Here is a 21,798-nt window from a genome sequence, read left to right as displayed (position 1 = left end):
TACACAATATTTTTGTCATTATGCACCGTTTATACATGAAGCCCCTGGTTACAATATGGAAGATTAGGGTTGGGGGTGGGTTATCTTGCTTAAGTCGAGTAAACCAGGTGACAAAAACCTGCAATCTAATTGGCTGTCCAGCTGAACAACTGAATTGCGGAGCTGCAGACGTCTGCAGCTGGCCCCATCTTGCAGATTCTCTTATCTAGTTTTTCAAGTGTTGTTTAAATAGTGTTTCTAAACATTGATGCTGTAATGGACTGTCACACTGTCTAAGCCTGGTTCCAGCTTTGTGCCCATTACTGCTCTAGTTCCAAACAACACATCAATGGAACAGGCCAGTTTAAGTTTGTGCACACCTAAAAATAAAAGTGCTTTCTAAACTAAAAATAGTGGTCCAGGTGCCAGCAAGCAGGTGATCCCCCTTTTCAGCAGAATTATAAGATCACACTTGTAGTCCATTCCCATTTAGCTTCACTATCTCTACCGACAGTATGTTATATGACACTTGAAGGGGTGCCCTGGACCATTATATGTGCATGTAAACAAACTCAATAAAGTGAGTAACTCAGCTATGGCAGAAACCTGGTTTCTTAAAAAAATAAAAAAATATTTGCATATGCAAGTGCACTTAAGGAGTGCAATACTGGAGTCACAGCAGTCCATGGATGCATTTACCTTTTTTTTGCAAAGTTTAATTTGCAATACGAGAAAGCCATAAGTGGATTTGCGCATGTAAATGGAATTTTTTAAGAAACCAGGCTCCTGTCTTAGATGGGTTACTCACCATATTCCAGTTTTATTTGTGCATGTAGACATAGTGCTTGTTAAAAGATCTTTAATTTTCTTGATGCAAAAATTTTACACACAACTGATATATACGGTATGAACCTTTTGAGATGTAAAACTCAGAAGATCTTCACAGTGTACATGCTGTGCAATCTGAACCCCAGATTAACTACTTTTATATCATGTTATGGGCGGCACAGTGGTGCAGTGGTAGTGCTGCTGCCTTGCAGTAAGGAGACCTGGGTTTGCTTCCCAGGTCCTGCCTACGTGAAGTTTGCAAGTTCTCCCCGTGTCTGCGTGGGTATACTCCCACAGTCTAAAGACATGCAGGTTAGGTGCATTGGTGATCCTAAATTGTCCCTAGTGTGTGCTTGATGTGTGGGTGTGTGTGTGTGTGTGTGCCCTGCGGTGGGCTGGCACTCTGCCCGGGGTTTGTTTCCTGCCTTACGCCCTGTGTTGGCTGGTATTGGTTCCAGCAGACCCCATGACCCTGTAGTTAGGATATAGTGGGTTGGATAATGGATGGATGGATATCATGTTATTGATATTGTCTTTTGACAGAAGATGTCCCTTTTAGAAAGAACCCATTTCAAATTGATTGATATAAACAAATGCACAACAAACTTTCTTTTCTATAGTCACTTTATAGTGAACACCACTTCACAGCAGTTTAGAATAACTGAGATGCCCTGACTGTCCATGTTATTAAGAACATGAGCTTAAAAGTAACTTAGCTCCCCATTTTCCCTCAGAACTGTACAGGTTTATGGAGTCGTGAATTTAACAAGGTGTCAAAAGTGAAGCACAGGGGCACTGATCCATGTCTAATGCAATTTGTTACCATAATTGATGAAAATTAGCTTCTACTGATCAATAGTAATGACAACTTGTTTCATTTCAGCCCCCAGATGATATGTAGATTGAAATGTGATTACAGGGAAGCTGCTGCATTAAGAGAACTTCAGTTTTATATTTAAAGAATGACATAAACACCTTTACATAAATGTTATATCCTACAAGAAATGCTGCACCTGATTAACATTTCTGAGCCATTCAACTTCTGCTCATTTTATATCAATAAACCCAGTGTGTAGTATGATAACAGACTTTTTGTACCATTATATTACCATCACCACTCTGTATTATTTACACCTAGCCTAATAAATCCACTGATCCATAAGGTCTTGCTTTATTTCATTTCTATTATCAGAGTGTTTTATCAGGAACCACATTCATAAGATCAGGTAATGTATATCCAATTATTCCTTGATTTATTGCCGTTCTATATCAACTTGGCTCCTCCCCTTTTCACTGCAGAAGCTTGAATGCCACAATAAGCATCTGAATTTTAGCTCATGGCTCTCTTGCTTGCTGACCTTTGCATAACCAATAAATGTTAGGTGTCAATCTATTGGGATGTGAATGTCTCCAAGTCTAGCATCTGCAGCTGCCTATTTGGAGAAGCTCTCCATCACTGGATCAACAAGTGATATTATCTTTTATGGTCATTTTACTTTTTGGATTGTTGCTCACTGTCCAAAAATAAAACTATTGCTGTGGTTTTCTGTTTGCTCCATTGCTGGATCATGGCTCTGTTGGCTTCTGATTATCACCAGAATATAAAGAAGAGTATTGGTGGGAGAGGGATGTTGCATTGATTTCAAATTTGTTTCATGCAACTCAGTCTGTGGTGGTGTTTCCCTGTTCTGATGACAGTATTAGCTTTGGAAATTGTGATTTGTACAGCACCATTCAAATAGTTCTATGTTGTGTTTCTAAAAGGGTTTCCCTCCTTTGCTGGGGTTTAGATTTTCCTTTTATGCCAGTTTTGCTTATGTTTTAAATTTATGTTGTTAATTTAGTTTCTTCATGTCAAAGCACCTTTTTCAGTGTACCGTGTGTTTTGTGGATGGTCTCCCAAGGGACTAATTTTCACCTCTGTTAAGACTGAGGAAAAACCCATAGTCCTTTGCGGTTCATTAAATACACTGGTGAGTTTTTCTGGTGATATTTCTGTGCTTTTTGTATATTGGAATTTTTGACCTTTTGCTCTTATTTTTTCAACTTTTTTTTTGAATTGTGTATTAGAACTTGTTTGTCACTTTATTGCCTTTACCTTTTCAGGCAACTCCTTTTGCACTCCTTGGAGCTTAATTTTGATACAGAGTATTTATATTTACAAGGATTCTTTATTTACCCACTTGTTACAATCTAGGGTTGGAAGGTTTACCTACCCCAACTCCTTACTGGGGGTTTGAGGTATTTCTGGGACTTTTGTGCTTAGGAATTATTTTCTTCACAGACAAAACAGAAATGCTAATTATTGGAGAGAATGATTCTGATCACAATAATATTTAGTCATTATTTAACTCAGTTTGTATCACCATTCATTTTACTGAATCAGTTTGCAATCTAGGAGTTATCTTTGACACTAGCAGGTCATTTAAAGCACACATTACAAAACAGTCCAAAACATGTTTTTTCTGTCTTAAAGTGTTCATTTTCCAAATATACAGGATATGGAAAAAATAATTCATACTTTTATTTCTAGTAGGATTGACTACTACAATGCGGTGTTCACTGGCCATTCAATATGTTCTATTTAAAGAGCCTTCAGTTAATTCAATTGTGCTGCAAGAATTATTACAAGTGCAAGAAAATATGAACACATAACTCCAGCTTTTAATTCCTTACACTAGCTCTCAGTTAAGTTTAGGGCAGATTTTAAAATTCTCCTTTTAAAACATAAAGCCTTAAATGGCCAAGGTCCAGCTTACTTATCTGAACTTATCATCACTTACAAACCACATCGCACATTAAAATGTCAAGGTCTGCTTATGATTACAAGAATTAATAAAATAACAGTAGGAGGCTGAACTTTCAGTTATAGGGCCCCAAAACTGTGGAATGGCCTGCCTGCTACTAAAAGAGGTGCCCCTGCAGTTTCAGCTTTTAAATCCCAACTGAAGACCCTGACTAGTGCTGCTGATTAGCTGTGCATACTGCATTTCTGTGGTTAGTCATTAGCATTAAAACATAAGTAATATGATATTTATAATCTGTTACTAAATCTTGCCTACTCTTTTTCTCTTTTTGGTACTCACATGTAGCACTTGGTGCCACTGCCCTACAGCCAAGTTGTTTGACTGCCTACGGAAAAGTTGTCCCTAATAAAGGAGCACTAGAATCATCGGGTAGAATGGTCCTTTCGTCAGATTGGCCAGCCCAGCACTGACTCACTTGTGGAATGGCCAGTAAGAGGGAGGTAGTTTGTTCGCCAACATCTCTAGGCCTCTAAACAAATCTGAATCCTCATAGGTGATAGTTCTGTATTTAGTGAGTAATATAATCTATACTTGTGTTTTGCTTTGCAGTTTGTACTGTTGTATTGTATTCCTGAAGTGGCAATGATAGATTGGCCATCTAGCTCTGTGAAGAGGATTGCTTGAGTTCTGTTTTGTGTATTGTATTTACCCCATTTTTTGACACCCATTGCATGCCCATCCTACCTGAAAATGGATCTTTCTCTGAATTTCCTTTCCCAAGATTTCTTCCATTTTCTTTTCCATACAAGGGTATTTTTTGTTTTTTTCTTGTCTTCTTAAGGATTCAAGGCTGTGTGACTGTCAAGAAACAGTGGCTGTTAAAGCAAGTTGTGGCACTCCTTATGTGATTTTGGGTTGTTGTTAAATGTGGTTGTATTCTGTGCACTTTGTGCATGGAGCCCCAGGAGGTGGGGCCCCCCTATTGTCACTGCTACTTGCTCCACCCTCTGCCAATATCCGGAGACTTGAGGAGATACTCGGCCTGTGGATCATTGTGAGTTGTTTTCTGGAGGCCTGCAAGTATTTTTTTCTTTTGATATTTTCTGGTTCTTGATTTTCACTTCTGTTATTGGATTTTGCTTGTGGATTTTGTATTGGAACTTATCTGGTTTGTTGTGTTGTGGGTGTGGCAATGCACTGTATCAGCACTTGCTCCTAAGCTACCTCTCTGTCTTGTTGACGCAGGATTGCCTATTTAGGCAAATCCTTTTTGCTCTTTTGAGCATTTTATTCAGTTTTTCTATTTTCTTTTTTGCGTTATAAAGATTATTTGATTATTTGATGTTCCAAAAATACATGTCTTTAAATACTGTACTGAAAAGAAAACATAGAAACTGTGCTTTTTTCAATTGTTTATTGTGAAATAATTATAGCCATAAAGAAGAATCAGCAAGTCAGTTTGTGTGAATCCACTCATTTTGCTGATTTTCTAATGTACAGTAAATCTAGAGTGGAAATTTACCAAAAGTTGCATATTCTTCCCCAATTTGTTATGGTTCCAAAAATCTTAGTTTATATTATTGTTATTTAGAGTTTGTTCTGAATAGAATAACAAATTGTGAGATTTTTTAATACTTTAGAGACCCTCCCCAATGGGGTCAAACTCCGGAACGCGATTGACGCATCTGTCAAGGGTTGCTTGTCCATCGCCAAGGCAACTGCAGGTTCACAGTGCCTCGCAGCGTCACAGAGGTAACGGCAAGCTCACCACCTCCTCATGCAACACATCTGTCACCCGATGGTTAATGCAGGGAACATTATAACTTAACTTTTGATCTGGCCCTGACCCTTTCGTTTGCTGTGTGTGTGTGTGTGTGTAGTAGCTCCCGCTGCAATAAATAACCTTGCTGTTACTGTTTCAAGTGGAATAAAGCTGATTTTCCTGAAATCCTTAGACTCAGCCTCGTCTTTTGGGTTGCAAGGCAGCAAGTTACACATCACAAAATAATAATAATAATAATAATAATAATAAGTTATATTTATACAGTGCTCTATTCCCTACTTAAAATGCTTTACAGAGAGAGAGAGTAACCACTTCAACCACCATCATGCGTAACTTCCTCCTTGATGATGTGATGGCAGCCATTATTGCACCAGTATGCTCATCACATGTTACTTATTGGGGGTGAAGGGGTGAGAGAGATAGCCAATTAGAGACAGAGAATGATCTGGGGGCCTGAATGGATGTGGCCTTGATATAGCCTAGACATCAGAATAAATTCTACTCTTTTCAAAAGATGCCCAGTGATCTTTAATGACCACAGAGAGTCAGGACCTTGGTTTTGAGTTTCATCCGATGGATTGCACCATTTTTACAAAAGTGCCCCTGACACTGCACTGTGGCATTGGGATGCACACACAGACCGCAGGGTATGCGCTTGCTGCTGGTCTCTCAACACTTCTCCAGCACCAACCAATGCTTTTTCTAGATGGTCTCCCAGTTTCAGGTGGATGGCCTGTTCTGAAGAGCAGGTGGTATGGCTGCTGAATATACATGGCATTCGGAAAGGTTTTTTAATTTTGAAAGTAGACATATCGGGGTCAAAATGTTACTAGTTTTATATATAAAATGTCATATACTTACCTTTTATGTTTGTGTTTTGATTACTGTAAAGAATTATTTGTAAAATCCCAAGTGTGCTTGAACCATTGTTTTCATTTATTGGTTTGGGCATTTCATTTCAGCATTTATTTTAATTGTATATGTGAACTAATTAAGTATAATGCACCCAAGAAGGTTAGGACTTCAACTAAAATATTTTGTAACAAAACAATGCTATAATATAGCTAAAGTGCTGAAATGAATGCAACTGTTTATCTTCTATAGATGTCTTTGGATTATTATAAATAACATTTTTTCAATTCAGTTTGAAGATGCTATGGTGGAGAATATCAAAAGAAACTCAAACAAGTCAAAAAGTCTATTTATAGTAAAATAGAGGCCTGGCACAAGGATACAACCCATTTCAAAAGTTCTGCAAATTTGGTGCTGTCTTTTGTACTGAAGTAGATTAATCTGATGCTATTCCACCTAGATGTGATTGTCCATTAAAGGCAATGCATGATAGATAGATAGATAGATAGATAGATAGATAGATAGATAGATAGATAGATAGATAGATAGATAGAAGGCACTTCATTGGTCTCAAATTATGTTTACTACAAATTAAAAACAGAGCAGCCACCAGGTCTAACAATTCTCAGCAGAAGGACTGGTTGTGCTAGCATCAACTTATTAGATCGTTATTGAGTAACACATAATGGCAATCAAGTCTTCAAACACTGAGTAGGGTACACTAGTGAAAAACACTGGTGGAAAAGCTGCACCAGAAGGTGAAACTAGAGAAACATTTGTGTTATAATGTAACAATGATCCAAGGCATTTTGCCAGAGCAACATTAAAGTGGTTTAAAATAAAAAGAAATAGACATCCCAGCATGGGCCAGAATTCTGAGTGACACAGTAAGAATTTTAAACATTATCTAATTATAAATTGTAGCAAGTCCTCCAAATTATTGCCAGTCAGTGGACAGTAATCAACTAACTAAAATTGTTAAAGCAATTTTGCCGGAACCAATTGGCAAATAATGGTTCACTAAGATGTGTAACGTCACAAAAGTCTAATTCAAAACAATTTCTGACTGTTAAGGCTTGCTGAGGTGTTTAAAAAAGGTTTTGACCCAGGGGAGTAAACACTTACTGTAAAAAATGAAGAGGCTGTTTTTTTTAGTTTGTATAATTTCTGACAATTTCCTTTTATAAAAGAAAAATTTGTGTCATACAAATACAACTTTCCAGGGTATAATACATTCAAATCCTATGCTGTCAGACTCTCAAAACTGAAAAAAAGAGACACGGCTGAATACTTTTTTCAAGGCACTGTATGAAGCCGATGCTCCAACTGTTAGTTATAAGGCCATCTGTCCATCACGTCCATCCTGCTGGAACACATTTATCTTGTCATGTTGCCCTCCTAGGGACTGCAGTTTCTGTGAATGATATAAAGAGGGCAGTGAAACTGGCATCTCAGTGAGCCACCTAAACCTGTAACAGATCATAACTAAGTTTTGTAAGATTAACTTTACTAAGATATATGAAAATTATGGGTTATTTTAATAAAATAAATACATATAAGAAATGGGATAGCAAAGCAAGCAGAAATGAAACCTAAGCAAATACTTGCCCAAGCTGCCTCATAATACAGACTCTTTGTCTCTGAATGTTTAGTGGCTAGCTTGTCCCTTTGCCCAAATCATACTATCTCTGAGCACCCCAAACTCTGTCTCGCCTACTTTTCTCAATTACTTCCTTCTTTCATTACTCTGTATCCACAGTCTCTGGCTGAGCTGTTGCTCTGATGCACCCACCAACCTCTTATTTTCTGCCTTCATGGTTCTAGTCATGTTATGTCCCTGCAATTTGAGCCTTTACTCCTACTCACTAAGTCTACACACATTTAAATATCACTTGTAAGTTTCTTTAAGGTCAGTATGTGGACTTTCATCTGTTGCTAGCAAAGCTTTTCAGGACTGTCCAATTGACACGCTCCGTTCTTTCAAGTATCTCTGCGTCTCCAATTCTCAAAATTAAAGATAAGTTCCTTTAATAGATCTCAAGTTGAATATAGGTATCAAAGTCCCATTCTTCCCAAATACGAAACCTTTGCTGTCACTAATAAATTTGGGGGTAGTTCCTCCAGATTTCTGCCTCTTCATCATCACAACCTTCCAACTTTGTTGCTCACAGAGTCATTCCCTCTGTGGTAGTATTTACACCAATACCTTCCCTTGGCAGGTCCCTTTTACAGAAACTCTTACTGGAGCTCTTCAGTCATCAGTATGTGTTCCTTCTTCAGGATATTCACTCTGCAGGGCCTGTTCCCTTCTGCCCTTACCGATCATGCAGGTTGTTTCATAGGCCTGCTTAATCCTTAATATTAGATTAAGGTCTGGGTTTCTTTATGTTGTGAGTTCTATTTCTTTTTATTATTATCTGTTTACCTTATGACACATTTAATATTCACTTAAATGTAGTTTTTATAGCAATTTTTGATTGTGTCATCCTGTTGCGATTTGGTGCCTGAGTCACAGTTCAAGGTGTCATATTGTGACGTTCTGAAACCAGAATGTAACTTTAGAAATGTAACCTTAAAATCCAAGGAAAGACAATGTACTTGCTTTATTGAATTGAATATTGAGTTTTAGTGGTGCTAAAAGGTTTCTCTAATAACTAATTTGCACATGAATATGATTAAGGATCAATTAAGAGTATTTACAATTAGATCACAAGAATAACGACTGCTAAAAACAAGGTTCTGCAGTCACATGTGAACAATACATTACAAATCATTAATTTATAGTCATTTCAAACAGTAACAGACCTTGTAAACATTAATAATGTCTTGGCTATATTTTTCAATTAAATAGTACCTTGATGAAAAGGATCAGTTTCGACCAAAAACATAAAAATATCTGAGTGATTTCAAACTTTCCAATGTTTACATATGTGCAATGTATTTCATATTGCACTTGCATGCCAAAACCACTGTGACATCACAGCACTGTGAATATAAACTTTGAAAATTTCTGGGGAATTGTTAGTGAGGTAAACAGAAATTGTTTCAATGAATACATATATATTTATATGTATGCAGTGCCATGAAAAAGTGTTTGGCCCCTATTGTTACCAGTTTCTATCACTGAATCTTTTCATTGTGGATAGGAGAGATAAACGTGGCATCCACAAATGTGTCATGCACAAACCAGAACAGGACCTCCACTGACCAACATAAAGATAGGCCTCACTCTAGGCAACCTGACCCCAAGCTCAACAGGCCAGCTTTGGCCTACACAGGTTCAAAATGGAGTACTGGCTTTCAAAATTCAAAAATATTAGTCACATTTTTCAGACACTCAAAATGGTCTTCAGTGGAGAGGATAAACTGTCAAACCTCAAGCTTGAGAAACTAGGCAATAAAGACTATATATAAAATAATGAATTTTTGTTTAAATAATTAAAAGAAGCACAATGTAATGCAAAACAGGAAGAAAGACAAAATGAAGCAGTGGCTACAAAAGTCCAAATCAAAATACAACAAAAAAGTCCAAAAAATAAAGCAAAAACCAAAAAATTGCAAGATGTATTTGAAAAAGGAAAACATCTGCTGGGACAAACTCAGTGGTCGTGCCAGGATTTCATAAAAGCTTGAACCAATATTTGTCAAGAGTGGGCCTAATGCTATTTTTATGACTGTTTCATTTTTCACTTCTCTTTAGTTCCTTTCTCAAATAAAACCTAAAATGGTTGTTTGTCAATACACTGTTAAAATGCATGCATGCAGGTGATTTGAAAAAAAAAATAAAGCTAATTTAAAAACTGGGTGGGCCATTGAGATGGTGCCAAATCTGGTCTAGCTTTTCACCTGGAAATAAAGGTGGTGGGAAGTCCTAGCTGCTGTGATGTCACAGTGGCCTTGCTTCTTGGGGAGTTCCACCCAGAAAAAAACACAACGGAATACACAAACACACAAAGCATAATTACTGAATAATCCACCTTAATAAAAGGACTAGTGCCTGTGTGTGTGTCTTTCTAGATGCTATGTCTGTTATGTGGCATTTGGAATGGGACTCATAATGGCAGTGCTATTGTTTGTGACGCACCATCAGTTGAAATGGCAAATGCAATGCATTTTACAACTACATGCAGTTCAAAATACTGTACATTCCAATAGATGGTGCACTTCAGATGTTAATGCTGCATGCGTCCAACAGAAAATAACTTCTGACTGGACGGAAATCAGCTTATTAGGTTTCAACCTGTTATAGACAAGTAACACAGCTAGTATTTAAATGAGTCAATATTAACAACATGTATATAATTTAGCAGTGTATCTACATCCCTAACCCCACCTATGGTCATGAGCTTTGGGCAATGACTGAAAGAATGAGGTTGTGGGTACAATTGTCCAAAATGAGCTTTCTCTGCTGGGCTGTTCCTTAGAGATAGGGTGAGATGTGCAATCCTCCGTATTGAGTTGAGACAATTTAGGTGCCTCCCAGTTGCCTCTCTGTTTAGTTTTTACAGGCATGACGAACTGGAAAGAAACACTGGGGAAAACTCAGAGATTATATCTCCCAGAATGCCTTGGAATTCCACAGTATGAGCTGGCAAGTATGGCTGGGGAAAGGGACGTATGGCCCTGCTAAGACTGTTGCCCCTGCGACCCAGTTTCGGAGCAGTGGTGGAAAATGAATGAATGAATGAATAGCACTTTTGAGGTCCTCTAATATTAGATAAAGGGCACTTTGTATGATAGTTATTTTCCGTCTTTTATTTCTTGTATTCATGATAAATTTATGATTATTACAATAGCATACTGAATACAAATGAATTTAATAAAAACAAATTGAACAGAAATATTACATAACCTAATGTGAAATGTGTTCACCTCATCACAGTGGGCAGTCACAGGGCACACTTACTCCCACGAATGAGAAATATCACTAAACATGCCCATTTTTTTATAGACTGTAGCTTAAAGGCTTCAAGCAAAAATGTGCAGACCCTGTTAAATTATGTAAACTCCATACAGAAGGCTTTCCAGCCAGTACTTGAAATGGGGTCCACACCAACCTGATTATTCATGTCTTATAATCTAATGTTTTCAGTAGTGACATATGCTACACTCACACAGTTTATGCTCTGGATCTGATTCTAATGTGGGTCTGCTAGTATGAGATTTGCATTTTCTTTTTATATCTTGCATAGGTTTTATCTGGTTTCCTAGTTTGCTCCTTCTCATTTGTTTAATTACCCACTCTATATTTCTTCCTACAGTGATTTTTTTCCAGTATTATTAGATCACTTGTCAATTCAGATGCTGGCACAGTGCAATCCTCATCAGATTAAAGCAGCTTCAGATAATGGATTAAATAATAAAATCGAATTGTCCAATATATTTTGTAGGCTTATTTTAAAAGGTTTTAAACTGCATTACTTTACCTTAGAAGGCCATGCTTTCAATCATGATTCACTGTGTCTCCTGGCGGGTTAGAATATTACCTATCACCAGCAAGGCTGGGGGAATCGCATAAGACTAATTAGCAAGAAAAGAAAACACTGTAATGTTTTATTTTTCAAATACCCGTAATGACCTTGTAAAACGTTATTGATTTGAAGAAATACAGGAGTCAGCACCCAGGATAATGAAAGAAATTGCTCTAAACGTAAGCATTGCGGTTATTGAGAATTTTAACTTTCTGAATGCCTCTCTTTAAAGGTTGACTTGTTACTATAAACCCTACATTATGAGCTTAAGCTTTAATGAGAAAGACTGCGATTTGCTGATACTTTTAGTCATGTTTAAGTTCCTAATAAAATGTTTAATGGCTTTCAGAAATATATTTAAAGACAGTTCACTTTTTGGTGCATATGTAATTTGTATGAAACCTTTGAAATATAAGCTGTTGACTCATATTGATGTGTGTGTATGTTTCAATGTGCCAGTTTACATTTGAGTGTTATATTTTGTGAACCGTCCATAATGTCAATGTGCAACTGTGGGAGGAAAACCACACAGACATGGGGAGAACATGCAAACTCCACGCAGGGAGGACCCAGGAAGCGAACCCAGGTCTCCTTACTGCGAGGCAGCAGCGCTACCACTGCGCCACTAGGCCAACCGCCACAGTATATTTGCAAATTAACTCTGTGAATCTTTGACTTTATATGTACTGCCTGTCCCCAGTTTTTGACTTCACCTTGGGATTCTGTATTGCGACTACGTCTGCTGTGGTTTGCCTTGCCTTCTCAGGCAATTCCTTTTGTGCTCTTAGGATCTTATTGTACTACAGAGCCTCTTACTTAAATAAACATTTTATGTTAATAAAATTCTTCTGGGCCCCTTAGTATATCTTTGGGATTTGGATGATAATCCACCCCAGAGGGCAATTTTTGGAAGTATTTTTGAGACTTCTGTGCTTTTGGGACTCCCAAGTCATAACAACTGGTAAGCACTGCTTCCCCACAGATACAGCCTTCTGGCTGGTCACTGTCTGTGTTATATGTCTCAAAGACCCGATTGTTAGGTTAATTGGCAATTCCAGATTGTCAGAGTGTACATGTGGGCTGCATCCAGAGCTGGTTCAGGCTTTAATTCTGTTGATGTTGGAATAGGCTGCAACCCTAAATTGAATTAAATGAATTTCACAATGTTGTAGTATATTGTTATGTAATATTTATTGAGTGAGTCACATGGTGTTGCAGTGGTTAGTACTTCTGCCTAAAAGCTGTGATTATAATTCCCAGTCCAATCTCTTTGTAAGTGGATTCTGAATGTTATTTCTCCTGTTGCCAGACATATAGTTTATTCATTTTTTTTTTTATTTCGGTGCTCAGGTATCAGACTGGGGCTTTTGTCTGTAAAGGAAGTGTATACAAGGTGATTTATTGTCCCTGTTGGGTTTCTGGAGCTGCCTCTCAGAAAGAATTCTCACATGGGGTCAAGTGCTAGAAGGAGGTGCGACCTCTTATCTCTTCTTTGATCTTTCTGGTTTGGCCTGTCTCTCTTCAACGTCTGGTCTCTTTTCTGGGGAATATGTCTGGTGAGTCACTTCTGCTCTCCTTCTGAAAAAAAAAGCAGCAGGGAGTTCTGAATACCTTACATCTCAGTCCTTTTCTCAGGGGTTTTCTCTTTGCTCCATACACTAGAAAGAAGAATGAAGTACAGTATAACACCAGACACATCCCAAAGACATCTATGATAGTTGGCTTGGCATCTTTAAGTTGGTCAATGCGGGTATTTACATGTTTACATAAGTGTGGTCTGTAATGGACCAAGGTTGATGTCTGCCTTGCTTTCAAAAGACTTTAGTGACTTGCAACTCTGTATAGCATTTTGAAAATGAATGAGTATGTTTTGTATTTCTTATTTCAGTATGATTAGAATGAAAATATTCTCAACCCTGTGTAATCCAGTTGTTTGTAAACAAAACATTCTTGAAACAGTTCTGTGTTGAATGTATGTATAAATAAGGTGTGCTACATATCAGAACCTGTTATTTTTCATCCAGGGTTCATTCCCTGGCTCTGGTTCAAATGTCCCTTTTATGTATGTTTTGTTCAATTTTTACCTCAATGCTGTTGTTCATTTCATTTTTTATTTCACTGTATCTTCCTTGTGTTTTGGGGTGGTTCCCCAAGAGAGAGGGCCTGCCTTTCTATCACCATCATGTGATTGTCCTGATAAAAGCTGAAGAAAACCCACAGACCTTGTGGGTCATTGATTGCAAGCATAGTGGTGGTGAATTCTCCTGTGTATTTTGCATTTGTGAATTATTGGAGATTTGACCTTTATGGTCTGCTTTTGATTTTGTTTTCTTGATTTGCGATTGGGACTTGTTTGCCTTGGATTGCCTTTGTCTTTTCAGGCATCTCCTGCTGTAAATTTTGTGCTCTTTGGAACTTCACTGTTTAACAAAGCTTTTTTTTTTTAATAACATTTTTTTTTATAAAGATCCTTTGTTGCCCTTTGTGTGACTAGCCATTTTTTGACAGTTTTACCCCATCTAGTGGGCATTTTGAGTACTTTTGGGACTGTGGATGGGACTTTCTAGTTCATAACAGAGTCACTGCTACTGTACATATCTGAATCGCTCCTTAGCTTATAAATACATTTCAAGGAGATTATGACTTTAGGGAAATTGAACTGAATATGTGTGAAGTCCCAAAGCTGTGTGGTCTTCTTTGTTCCAGAGGTATAAGGGTACTCCTGTGTGTGTAGTGTAAACTCCATTCAGTACACCCCAATACTTGATCCAAGTGTAAGGTTACATTACCTTATAAGTAAAATAGCAGGTTGACTGGGAGAGATGCCTTTCTGGCAGATGATCACAACTATCAGCTAACCCTCCACTGACTTTGTTGCTTTGTGGAATAGACAGTACTATGAGACAAGTCCAACCTGTCATTAATGTGGACCCTCAAGTACTTGTAGGAGTGGACCACCTGTACATCCACTCCCTGAATAGTGACTGGACATAAAGGCTGTTTGGTGTGGTGAAAGTCCATAACTAGTTCCTTGTTTTTTAATGATACTTGGATATAGACATTTCTCTCTGCACCAAGAAACAAACTTCTCCACCTGACTGCTATACTCTTATCTCCTTTATCAATACACCTCATAAGTGCAGAATAATCTGAGAATCTCTGCAAGTGACATGACCTACTGTTATATTTATAGTCTGAGGTGTACAGAGTGAAGAGAAAAGTAGACAGGACTGTTCCTTTTGGTCTCACAAACTGCAGGCTGCCTGCAGTCCATTATTCAGGATGCCATAGGCTCATCCACCTGCATATTTCTGAGTTTACCCCTTAACAGGGATGGTTGGATGGTATTGAAGGCATTGGAGAAATTGAAAAACATAATCCTCACAGTGCTGTCAAGTGAGAATAAGCCTTAAATTGTGTCCTTCACTTCAGTCTTTGTCCAATAGGCAATGTGCAGCAGGTCTAGATGGTCTACAAAAAGAGGATTCGTACAGCGTTTTATATATATATATATATATATATATATATATATATATATATATATATATATATACAGTGTATATATATATATTATATATACACTGCATCTGGAAAGTATTCACAGCACATCACTTTTTCCACATTTTGTTATGTTACAGCCTTATTCCAAAATGAATTAAATTCATTTTTTTCCTCAGAATTCTACACACAACACCCATAATGACAAAATGAAAAAAGTTTACTTGAGGTTTTTGCAAATTTATCAAAATAAAAAACTGAGAAATCACATGTACATAAGTATTCACAGCCTTTGCTCAATACTTCGATGCACCTTTGGCAGCAATTACAGCCTCAAGTCTTTTTGAATATGATGCCACAAGCTTGGCACACCTATCCTTGGCCAGTTTCACCCATTCCTCTTTGCAGCACTTCTCAAGCTCCATCAGGTTGGATGGGAAACGTCGGTGCACAGCCATTTTAAGATCTCTCCAGAGATGTTCAATCGGATTCAAGTCTGAGCTCTGGCTCAAGGACATTCATAGAGTTGTCCTGAAGCCACTCCTTTAATATCTTGGCTGTGTGCTTAGGGTCGTTGTCCTGCTGAAAGATGAACCGTCGCCCAGTCTGTGGTCAAGAGCGCTCTGGAGCAGGTTTTCATCCAGGATGTCTCTGTACATTGCTGCAGTAATTTTTCCGTTTATCCTGACTGGTTTCCCAGTTCCTGCCGCTGAAAAACATCCCCACAGCATGATGCTGCCACCACCATGCTTCACTGTAGGGATGGTATTGGCCTGGTGATGAGCAGTGCCTGGCTTCCTCCAAACGTGACGCCTGGCATTCACACCAAAGAGTTCAATCTTTGTCTCATCAGACCAGAGAATTTTGTTTCTCGTGGTCTGAGAGTCCTTCAGGTGCCTTTTGGCAAACTCCAGGCGGGCTGCCATGTGCCTTTTACTAAGGAGTGGCTTCCGTCTGGCCACTCTACCATACAGGCCTGATTGGTGGATTGCTGCAGAGATGGTTGTCCTTCTGGAAGGTTCTCCGCTCTCCACAGAGGACGTCTGGAGCTCCGACAGTGTGACCATCGGGTTCTTGGTCACCTCCCTTACTAAGACCCTTCTCCCCCAATTGCTCAATTTAGATGGCCATCTCTAGGAAGAGTCCTGGTGGTTTCAAACTTCTTCCACTTACAGATGATGGAGGCGACTGTGCTCATTGGGACCTTCAAAGCAGCAGAACTTTTTCTGTAACCTTCCCTAGATTTGTGCCTCGAGACAATCCTGTCTCAGAGGTCTACAAACAATTCTATTGACTTCATACTTGGTTTGTGCTCTGACATGAACTGTCAACTGTGGGACCTTATATAGACAGGTGTGTGCCTTTCCAAATCATGTGCAATCAACTCTATTTACCACAGGTGGACTCCAATTAAGCTGCAGAAAGATCTCAAGGATGATCAGGGGAAACAGGATGCACCTGAGCTCAATTTTGAGCTTCATGGCAAAGGCTGTGAATACTTATGTACATGTGCTTTCTCAATTTTTTTATTTTTAATAAATTTGCAAAAATCTCAAGTAAACTTTTTTCACGTTGTCATGGGGTGTTGTGTGTAGAATTCTGAGGAAAAAAATGAATTTAATCCATTCTGGAATAAAGCTGTAACATAACGAATGTGGAAAAAGTGATGCGCTGTGAATACTTTCCGGATGTGCTGTATATACAATATATATATATATATATATATATATATATATATATATATATATATATATATATATATATATATATGGTCCCGCCGGGGCCAGGAGGACGAGAGGAGGGCTTGTGCCTCCTCCAGACCGCGAGGGGGCGTCCGTCCTGGTTATGTTGGGGGCCTCGGTTAAAGGGCTTGGAAGCCCAGCCCTCTAGGGACCCGTGGCCACCGCCAGGCAGCGCCCCAGTGCCTGATTATCCCGGGAGCCCGGGGAAGACTTTGGAGGACACCCGGAGAGCTGCCGGGAGGACAGCCGGCACTTCCGCCACGCTAGGGCGTGGCCAAGGGAAGAATGCTGGGAACACCTGGTGCTCGTCCATGAATCATATATAAGGGGCCGCCTCCCTTCAGTGAGCAGTGGATGTCGGGTGGAAGTGGACAGAGCTGGGGAGAGGACTGGAGGCGGCCAGGAAAGAAAGGCACAGAGACTGTGAGCCCTGGACTTTGGGGAATTGGTGCAAGAGGCACTGGGGTTTTGGGTTGCACGTAATTTGTAAATAGTGTAAATAAATAGTGTGGTGGAACTATGTTGTCCGTCTGTGTGTGTCCGGGTCAAAGTTCACAATATATATATATACTTTTTATATTTATTAATAAAGCTACACTGTATCATGCACTTTATATCCATTTGTTATTTTTGTATGTTCTTTGTATTTTTTATGTTGAGACCAAGGAAGCAGGGTCTCCTATTGTTACAACTTTGGGACAACTACTGACATATTTTGGACCATAAACCAACCATTATGACTAAAACTTGTGTTGTTTACCTGTATCTTGAACTTTCTTTAATTTGGATTAGTGTTCTTTTAATATTCTGGTTTTTATTTAAGCTGCGTGGGTTTTAAAAAATCACTGGACTGGGTTTGTTTGTCTTTAGTTTTGCTATTTGGCTTGTTTTATCGGTCCCTTCTTGTTCTTGTTTTACTTTGGAATTCTTCCTTATTAAGTCTTAAAAAAAATAAAGAATTGTTTGTGTCATCTGGGCCTGGGGTTTTTAATGGTTTTTCTCCCCCTTTGTGTAGTTATAGTGAGTTTTTCAGCGCCAGCTTCATTTTGGCCTGTGTTGCAAAACATATGTCTTGGCCTAAATAATGGACATATTTGGTGAGTTTTTAAGCTTTTCCTCCGTACCCCTCACCCCCCATTGTAAAGTGCTAGTGTGGGTAAGTACATTTATCTTTAAAAATAACTCTTACCTTAACTTCTTAACACAATTTTGTGTGGCAAATGCATTTATACTATATTTGTGAAGAAATAACTTAAACAAAGTGTTACATAAATTTATTTGTCAGATCTTCAGCCTCAAAGGGTTTGATCTTTATTTAAGTTGTCTTGGTGGTGCTGAAAATTTTGCTCATATCTAAAGACTGGAAACATAAAAATTGCATTCCTGAAAAACAAGTCTTGATTCTTAAGGGGTGATTTTTCCTTTTATATTGCTCTTGAAATGGCATATCTCCAGTTGCCATGCTCTCCACCGCCTATGGAAAGATACTCTCCATCCTGTCCTTGTTTGTTACTGTTGTGCGGCATTGCTTTTGTGTTCCACTGCTCTAAAGTAATGAAATGAAATCCATAACGGAGAAGATCATTAGCCACCTTTTTTAAGTCACTTGCATTCCCTGTTATGCTCAAGACATTGCCTTGGCTATAAAATAAATATAAAAAATAATTAAATAGCATATGTGAAAATGTGAAGAACAAATAACATTCTCAAACCCACTTAATAGATTCCAGGGCTACATAATATGTTATTTGTAATTATTTAACAATAAAGTACTGTTAAATGTAAATGACCATATAGGATATTTACAGTATCACATCAATGTAATGCACTTTACTACTAAAGATAAATATGTTTCTATAAATATAGTTGCAACATTACAATTCTAACCCATTAAACCAGAATGGCAAAATTAACAAATGTATGTTTCATACTTTTGAACATTCACAAAAACAAGCAGAATTAGGATTAATAAATAAATTGTGGATAGGCAATAAACAAAAATCAGGGCAATCCATTTAACCCATGTTCCATTTCAAAGTCAATAGATTTTCTTTTAATTACAAAATATATTTATTATATTTTTCCATATGGCTTGCTCATGTTTGTGTGTGTTTGTGGGACTGCCTGAGTCAGTGTGACTGTGTTTGTGTGGCAGCTGCAGTCTCTGTGGTCAGCAAGGCCTGCTGAGAGATGAGAGTCGATGAACAGCACACTGGCATACACTGAAGGTCACGGGAAGTATCAATGACAGGAAGTGGGAGGCTGCCAGGCTCAGACTCAGTTACAGTGCTAATAGCAGTGTTGAGTGACAAACGTCCTGTCCGTATATAGCTATACCAGCAAGATCCCATCTGAGCCATCGCCGCTGATAATAAAAATGGAAATGACAGGGTATTAGGACTCATTAACCAAGCACATACGCTGTATGCTTTTGGTCAGTCCACCAAACTTGAAATGTGAAGCAAAAATAGAAAAAAGGTACTGAATGTGCTTGTGTCTGCAAAGATGATGTATTGGATTCTCAGATTTAACTTGGAACACATTCCAGAAACAATTTGCATAAAAACAAAGTGCTGATGTCAGCTTTGTCTTTTTGTCATTTCACAATGTCCTTCTGAAGTGCATGTAAACAAGATAGATAGATAGATAGATAGATAGATAGATAGATAGATAGATAGATAGATAGATAGATAGATAGATAGATAGATAGATAGATAGATAGATAGTGCGCTTCTTCTATACATGAAACTATGAAATAAGACTGACTAAATTTGAACAATAAACATGACCTTTATTTTTACCTAGGAGTCTGGTGTCGTTATCGATGCTGCCAAGCAGCTTCACAGAGTTGAGTTCAGATCAGAGCCTGGTCAGCATGGTGCAATATGCACAATGGTTTCCTGCTAATGACTTTCATTTTAGGTTGATTAGTATGTAAAAGCTTGAGGTCACAATTGCCTTTTAATAAAAAAATCCAAAAGAGTTATTTACTTGTTACAGTAACCTCTGACAGTTCGCTCATTTTTTTGTAAGAAGATATACTGTAAATGTATCTCTACCATAAACACCGTGTTAGGTGACAGGAGTGGACACTCTTGCTGTGTCTTTCTAGGCCCAATATAATACCAAGGAGGCCAAAAGAATCAAGTATGTTGTGTTTAGTACAGAGAGTTCAATGCAAAACAGTGTAAACTACCAAAGAAAACACAAGATAAGAAAACCTACTGCACTTCTTGGTCTCTCTACACTCTTTAAAATAAAGGTGCCAAAATGGCTCTTCAGAGCAATGCCATTGGAGAACCATTTTTGGTTCCCAAAAGAGCCATCCACATGAAGATTCCAGAAAGAACCTTTATTTATGTAGAACCATAGCAGGTAACATAAATAGTGATTTATACAGAACAGATTTTTGAATTACCAGTGGGCTACTAATATTTTAAAAGGACTCTTGCTGAACAAGAGTTCAGGCTAAATTCGGGTTGTCCTGATCTGTTAGTATCCTTCTAGGTAGCCTATTATACATTAAAACATTCCTAGTTTGTCAAAATATTACAAATCTTTCAAAGTGCAAAGACCAAATTTCATATGCAAAGAACTGAGTGCAGATTTAAATGGTTCATTGTTAAGTAATGGTTTTAAGAGGAGTATTAAAATGTCATTATGGAAGCATTATCTTTAAGAGTGTAAGCAAGTGTATATACTAAGATGGAATGCTTTACCCATCTCCAAAGTACTCCTTTTCACTTCTTTCTTTTATGTCCCTCACCTCTTCTCTCTGCTAAGCTGACTTTGCTCAAACTCACCTCTCAGCTCTAAGCTCATGGGTCTGTTAGTTTTAAAGATCGTCTTCACGTCACTTCTGACCAGGCTGTGGATTTATTTCCAAGGTCCAGGTGATTCTTTGACTGTAACGATAGTAGTACTGCCTAATGTCCTTGTGTTTTTCTCTTTTCTGTTTCTTTTTCCGCTTTCTTTGTGGTGGTGGCCTGCGCCACCTCCACCTACTCAAAGCTTCATGATGCTCCAACAACGATGGATGGATTTAAAGGCAGAAGTCTACGTGACCATCATCATCATCATGCCCTTCCGTGAGAACCCTAAATCCAAAGAGGACTGTTTCATTTATGTTAGATAGAATGCCCAGAGGGGACTGGGCAGTCTAATGGTCTGGAATCCCTACAGATTTTATTTTTTCTCCAGCCGTCTGGAGTATTTTTGTTTTTTCTGTCCCCCCTGGCCATTGAACCTTACTCTTATTCGATGTTAATTAATGTTGATTTATTTTGTTTTCTTATTGTGTCTCTTTTCTATTCTTTATTATGTAAAGCACTTTGAGCTACTGTTTGTATGAAAATGTGCTATATAAATAAATGTTGTTGTTGTTGTTGTTGTTGGTCCTGCTATTCCAGTAATACCTTAGGTCTGAAAGGCAGACTACTGATTGACAAAAATAACAGAAACAACATTTATTTATGTTTTTTTTAGTTTTGTTTTGTTCTTTATTTCGCCTTATACAATTTCTTTTTAGGAATTTTTTAGTTTTCACATACCCCTTGGGGTCAGAGCGCAGGTTCAGCCATTGTACTACACCCATGGAGCAATTGCAGGTTAAAATCCTTGCTAAAGGACCCAGCAGAGTAGAATCCCCTTTGGCAATAACAGGGATTCGAACCAGCAACCTTCCAGATACCAGTGTAGTCCAGATACAACTACACTATAAAAGTAAAAAGAAAAGCTACAATAATGAAGATAAAACATAATTAAAGATAGTCATCCCTCCTCTCTGATTTTTCTCTTGAATAGTTTTTGGTTTATACCACAAATTCGATATCGGAGTATTTTTTCACTGTAAGGCACACTTCATTTGACGTGCCTCTGAAAAATCTTTGACCAACTGC

This window comes from Polypterus senegalus, chromosome 6 (assembly GCF_016835505.1).
Source record: "Polypterus senegalus isolate Bchr_013 chromosome 6, ASM1683550v1, whole genome shotgun sequence".
In the NCBI taxonomy this organism is placed as follows: Eukaryota; Metazoa; Chordata; class Cladistia; order Polypteriformes; family Polypteridae; genus Polypterus; species Polypterus senegalus.
The sequence above is the reverse complement of the archived record's forward strand: the minus strand, read 5'-3'. Positions refer to the sequence as shown.